The sequence below is a fragment of the Schistocerca gregaria genome, chromosome 1 (genome assembly GCF_023897955.1).
Source record: "Schistocerca gregaria isolate iqSchGreg1 chromosome 1, iqSchGreg1.2, whole genome shotgun sequence".
Lineage (NCBI taxonomy): Eukaryota > Metazoa > Arthropoda > Insecta > Orthoptera > Acrididae > Schistocerca > Schistocerca gregaria.
The window spans coordinates 589,636,066-589,642,642 of NC_064920.1; positions in this window are offsets into that span (position 1 = coordinate 589,636,066).

Here is a 6,577-nt window from a genome sequence, read left to right on the forward strand (position 1 = left end):
ACAACGGTAACGGAAGAAAATGATGGTGGACCTTGATAGTTGGTAAAATAAGGAGTGCACACTCACAATAATTTAATCAAAATCGTAATCTACTCAGAAAAAAGAGAACTTTTTCATAATAAACAACAGGAAATGGGATTCTGCATATATCTACGAAATGATATGCGGATTAAATAGCACAATGAGATTTATTTCACATCAGAACATAAATGCACATAATTGTCGACACACACAGTAGGTTAAAGGATAGGTATTCTGAAATGTTATAAGAGTTGGCTCGAGAACAAGGGGCACCTACTCTCTATGATGCAATAGATTTACAATAATGACTGGAGGTCCTAATGAATCAAATGTTAATCTCCCATCTATATAGCAGTATTGCAATTAGTAGTGAGAGCTCAAATGGGATCAAGCAAGCAAGGTGGACTTGTAGCAAAGCAAGCTCGCATGCTGCTGAGGGATTCAGTATAAAATTGATAAAGTCTTACAATGCCGGAGCCGCAAAATATTGTACCAGACCTGAAATCTGCAGCACGTCGTCAGTAGGCAGCGTTCTGATTATGTAGGCGCTGACTTCTGCTGTGCGGTAACTGTTTCAACCCCTGGCTTCGAAGGCTGTCCGAGAATTCTAAGTTCTGCCAAAAAAGTTCGACTAAGTCGAAAGACTGCCCGACTCAGATGAAGATCAGATCCCAAATTCGTGCGCTCGCACAACGCAAGAGCGAAGCCAACATTCCTGAACTCCCTACTATTCTCGAAAACCGCGAATCAGCATTCAGTGCTGATTCCAGAATTCCCCCACACTGTCTCAGGACATCTTTCACGCCAATAGCGACTGTTCCTCCCCAATTTCGAGAAGTGCTTTATGAGATCAGCTAGCCTCAGTTTGAGTTGACCAATCATGCCTCTGCTATTCAGCTGAGGTCACTGAACTTGCCGTTTGACTGGCTACGAAAACAACATGCCTAGACCACCAGCCATCCGGCGCCAGACAGTCGCACCCAGCAGGGCACAGTCCACAAATATTCTCTGAATCATGAGGACAATGCAGTCAGTCGGTACCAGGAATCTTCGTTCCTGACGCGCCGGAACAGTAAACACACAAACTGCGGCGACACTCAGCCTCGCAGGTCGTTTCGCCCTTCTTCTTCTTGCGTTACGGCCTCTGTAGGACCACGGGTAGCCCCTTCATGGACTGCATTTTCCTCTTCTTCTCCCAGAACCTCTTTATTCTTTCTCTTCTCCTCTCCCGCTCTTCTTCCGATATCTTCAGTTTCTGTTTCTCCTGACTGCTCCATTGGTGACAATCTAATCTGTTCCTGTGTTCTTCTCTGTCATTGATCTCCGGCATATTTGTCAGTGTTTATTTGTTCCTCCAATTTTCCTTTCCTTCGACCTTGATCCCCAATTCCAACTAGTCCTTCCGAAGTTCAACAATCCACCTGGTTCCTTTCTTTCCCGTTGTCCTCCCTGTTGTTTCCCACACTCTCTTCGTCATTCTGTCCATACTCATCCTAACTCCATGCCCAGAAAACCTTGCCCTTTTGACTCTGATTTCCCCGGATATTTTTCTCATGTCCCGGTAAAATTCTTCCCTAGGTCTTCGCATCCACCTCACTCCACCTCTTTTGGGACCTAGTATTTTTCTCAGTATTTTTCTCTCTTCTTTCTCTAGTTGTTCTGCCCCATTTCTTCCTAGCGTCATCGTCTCAGCAGCATATAATACTGCATTCCTAACTGTTGCCTTGTAGTGGCTTATCTTTGCCTCTGTGGACATATTCTTTTTATTGTATATATCTCTCTCTTCATGCAGAAGGCTGACATCATCTTCTTTATCCTCTCTGTTATTCCCTCCTTGCTCCTGTTCCTTCCTGTTATAAATTCTCCCAGGTATTTAAATTTCTCCACCATTTGCACAGTGTCTTCCGGTGTTTCCCAGTTTGCAGTGATGTTTAATGTCTTTTTCTTGTTATAGGCGATCCTCTGTCCCACCTTTCTGGATACCTTAATTAAGTTGTCGAGTTGTGTCTTTGCGTCTTCTTCCGTCTCACTTACTGTTGATACGTCATCTGCACAGGCTAGGCAGTCCACTTGAGCCCTGTTGTCCTTTTTCTCCCCCACATGGGTCTTTGGTATTCCCATTTCCTCGTTTATTGCTCTCCACTGCCTGATCACTTCGTCCAGTGCTATATTGAACAACAATGGTGCCAATCCATCTCCCTGTTTAACACCAGTCTTGACCTCAAATTCTTCTGACAGTGCTCCTCTGAATCTCACCCTTGCTTTTGTGTCTGTCAGAATTTCTTTTATGAGTTCTTGTGTAGTTACATCAAGTTCCCTGTTCTTCAGGATCCTAACAATGTCTGTCGTGGAGTCATAGGAGGCCTTTGTGAAGTCCACGAAGGTTAATATGGTCTTTTTGTTCTATCAGTTGCTTCAGGATAAATATCTGTTCTACACAACCTCTTCCCTTCATGAATCCCGCTTGATAGTCGCCAACTGTACTTTCTACCTGTTCTTCTATTGTCTTGAGCAATAGTTTTTACAGCACCTTGTATCCGACCTCTAGTAGCGATATTCCTCTGTAGTTGTTTGCATCTCTCTTGTCCCCCTTCTTGTGTATTGGTACTACAATTGCAAGTTGGTCTCAATCTCGTCCAGTTCCTGCTTCATCTTCTGCCTTCTGGTCCATCTTATTGTTTAGGCTACTTCCTTTCTTGCTCCTAAGAAAACTTACCATTTTTCTGGGTCCTTCTTGCTGTTCCAGTCTCTCCAGGCTTTCCTGCGACTCTCTACCGCTTCCTCACATTCCTTGTTCCACCATCAGTGCTTCTGTTTCTTTTCTTCCTTTCCCCATAGTTCAGTCTGTTTCGCCATATTTCGCTCCATGTCGTCCCATTCACTGAATGATTCAATTCCTTCCTCATATCTGGATCGATTGTGTCTTAATTTGATTCTTTCTACCTCTATGTTTTCTGTTCTTCTGTTCGTCTGTGGCAGTCTGTCCCTGTTTGGAATCCAAAGGCATTTAATTTCTGTAAGATAGTGATCCGAGTATATTCTTGTGTTCTTCCTGACCTTTGTGTTCATGATCTCTTTAGCATTTGTCCAGCTGATTGCTATGTGGTCAATTTGGAATTCCCCAAGGCGGCTGCATGGGTTTGCCCATGTCTTTTTCTTACACGGTTTGGCCCTGAAGTGTGTTGTAATCAATCTCATTTGGTGTTCTCGACACAGTTCAATTAGCCTTTCTCCATTTTTGTTTGTCCGCTGGTGCGCAGGGTACTCGCCCACTACTCCTTTATGTTGCTTCTCTCTTCCAATCTGTGCATTATAATCTCCTACGAGTATCTTTACATGTCTAGATGGTATGTTTTTCAGTGTATCATCTAGCCCTTCCCAGAAACTATCAGCAACATTCTTGTCTTTCCTGTTCTTGTCATTTGTAGGTGCATGTCCATTTATTATTGTATACTTTTTGTTCCCTGCTTGGAAAGTCAGTGTTGATATCCTTTCTGATATGCTCTTCATTTCAGTTATGCCATCCTCGTATATCTTGTCTACTATGAACCCTGTATCAAAGCATCTAGGTGCATGTCTTTCCTTTCCCACTTTAACCCTGGTTTCCCCTTCAGTATTATGAAGCCTTCTGACTCCACTCTGTCTTCGTCAGTGTATCTTGTTTCTTGCATTGCTAATATTCCAATGCTTCTCTCTTTCATCTCATGTTTTACCTGTTTAAGTTTACCAGTCTTAATCATTGTCTGTATATTTATGGTTCCAATTTTGAAAGTCTTTTTAGTTTTAATCTTCTTTGAGGTTCTTGGGAGCTCCGACTCTTCCCTCATGCACTTTTTGGCAGGTCCCCCAGAATCCGAATGCCTGCTTACGTCGACCTTGGTCAACGGGGGATTGTCCCCCTAGGGGTAATCTCGATTCCATAGTGAGGTCCATGAGTTAAAATTTTTTTTGATGGGACTGCTTATGTCCGTCCAGTGGATGTGTTCAGGCCGCCCCTGACGTGGGGACACAGACGCTTTTGGTAGCCGCCCCTAAAATGGAGTACTGCCGCTACCTGATATGTTTCAGTGGCTCTTCCGCTCTCTCTGCCGTTGGGAAGCGATGTTCCTTCGAGACCGTCGGCCGGGCTTCGCCTGTAACCCTAGGTAGGAGCTCTTACTGGGTGCTACCATCCGGAGACAAATGGACCCAGTTTTTTTACGAGGTTGTTACTCCTCCCCCTTCTCCTTCCCCATGACTTGCGAGATGGGGCCCTGGGCTTGGGACCAGCAATGGCGGAGTTGTCGTTTCGCCCTGCATACAACGGACGAAACTCGACCAACGTCAGTCGTCCTGCCAGGCGCTTAAGCCTATTGTACAAACTCCTCAGAATTCAGGGAAGAGCAGCCCCCAACCGGAAACCCGCAGCGTGCCGCGTCCTCCGATGCTTGCATAGCACAGACCACCCAGGGAACTAACCCAGCATGTTTAGGAATCAAGTGAAAAGTATTTTTTGAGCTCTCAGTACAAATACTGTGATTACGATAACCTTATTCGGTCTGTTACCACCGTTCAATGACATAGAACATTAATAAAATTGATGAAAATGAGAGGAGACGTGCAAAAGAGGGCATGGAACCTCTCAATATTCCATAGGTGATGAGAAACCTTGGGGCCAAAGCTAGTGGTGAGCTGCTTTTGGCAGTGGCTGCATCCTATTGTCTTTCTGTGGACTATGAATGAGTACACCTGTGGTTCAAATGGCTCTGAGCACTATAGGACTTAACATCTATGGTCATCAGTCCCCTAGAACTTAGAACTACTTAAACCTAACGAACCTAAGGACAGCACACAACACCCAGTAATCAAGAGGCAGAGAAAATCCCTGACCCCGCCGGGAATCGAACCCGGGTACCCGGGCGCGGGAAGCGAGAACGCTACCGCACGACCACGAGCTGCGGACCAGAGTACACCTGTCGTACTGACTGTGACAAGTGTATAGGAAGTGTATTCTTCTACCGTATATTATGTCTTAATATTAGAAAATGAGAGGGATGGACGAGACGTGTGACTAATACGCATTGTACTCCTTTTGAAAAATATAAAAACTGCACCAAGAAACTGGTTTGCAACAAGTGCAGCATCAGAAATCTCTTTTCGCATTTTATCTTACAATCGAGACGGATGGCGTGTTTGTAATACAGTGAACTCTCACAGAGGATGCGCAAAAATACGGAAATACAAAACATACAGGATATTACCATTTCTAATACGGAGTAGAAAACTCGTTGCCACTCAAAACGCTTCCAGTCGTCTCGGAACGGATAAACACAAGTACTGTGTGGTTTTCAAGGTATCCTTGTACCACACTTTCTGCAAATTAGTGGTAAGTTCAGGTAACAATGATGCAGGTGGGTAGCGATCACACACTCTTCTCTCCAAAGCAGACAAAAAAAGGCTGAATAATATTGAGGTCGGTGACAGCAGTGGCCACGAGAGGTGGCCAATTCGTCCTCGTGCCATTCGTCCTGGACTATGTGAGCTGTGTGAAGAGGGGCACTATTGTCTTGGAATATAGCATCATAAATAGGGAATAAACATTGTACCGTAGGATGGATCTGATCAGCCCAAATGGTCGAATATTCCTAGCAGTAATGCGACTTCGCTGAGTAACCATGGGGTCATGGAATACCACGATACGGTTACCAAAATCATAGCCGAATCTCATCCATGTTTCACTCCTGGGATGGACTTCGGCACCACGTCTTCCCGTTACGGACATTTGCGTCGCTGATGTCTGTGTTTTGATTTGCAGATCGCCCTGAAATACCCAGCTTATAGAGCTCCCTTCGTATTGGTTTCCTGCGTTGTGACGTTCAGTTCTGCAGTCACATTTGCAGCTACCACCATCTTATTTTTCGTCACAACCCTCTTCAATGTCCTAGCGTTAGGGTCACTCAATAGACACTTTCGTCTGTGTTGTGGCTTTGCAGATTATGTTTTCTCTCTTTCCTTGTGTGTGGTATAAGTTTTCGATACAGTACCTCATGAAACACGAAATATTTTGGTTACCTTTATTGGAAGTACCTACCATATGGGCACCAGCAATTTGCTCACTTTCGAACTGACTTAGCTCCAACATAAGGCATTAACAACTACACAGAACACCGTTCTCACCACGACTGACACGTACTGAGGACATCGCACGGGTGCTGTTCGTGGCGAAATACAACAGCGCAACCTGCACTCTTGGCTAGCATCTGCATCTGTTTTGAAGCGTACATTTCTCACAGTGTTTCCGTTTTGGTCCAAACCGTGCATGTCTTCCAAGAAAGGACCTGATCGTAGCCAATGAAAGCGAGGTAGTCTGTGGTTTTTCTGCTTTTAAAAGACCAATACCGGCGTTGAACGAAGTCACTGTCTATTGCGTTCCCCTAACGCCATACAACTAAGATAGTGCTCTCGACAAGGGTGAAATGCTGAACACTAACATTCATCCATTTGAATCCTGCCACATTAGGAAGAATTTTGCGATGGCGTTCGATATTGTGTTAGCCAGACTCAGATTCCTGTTATG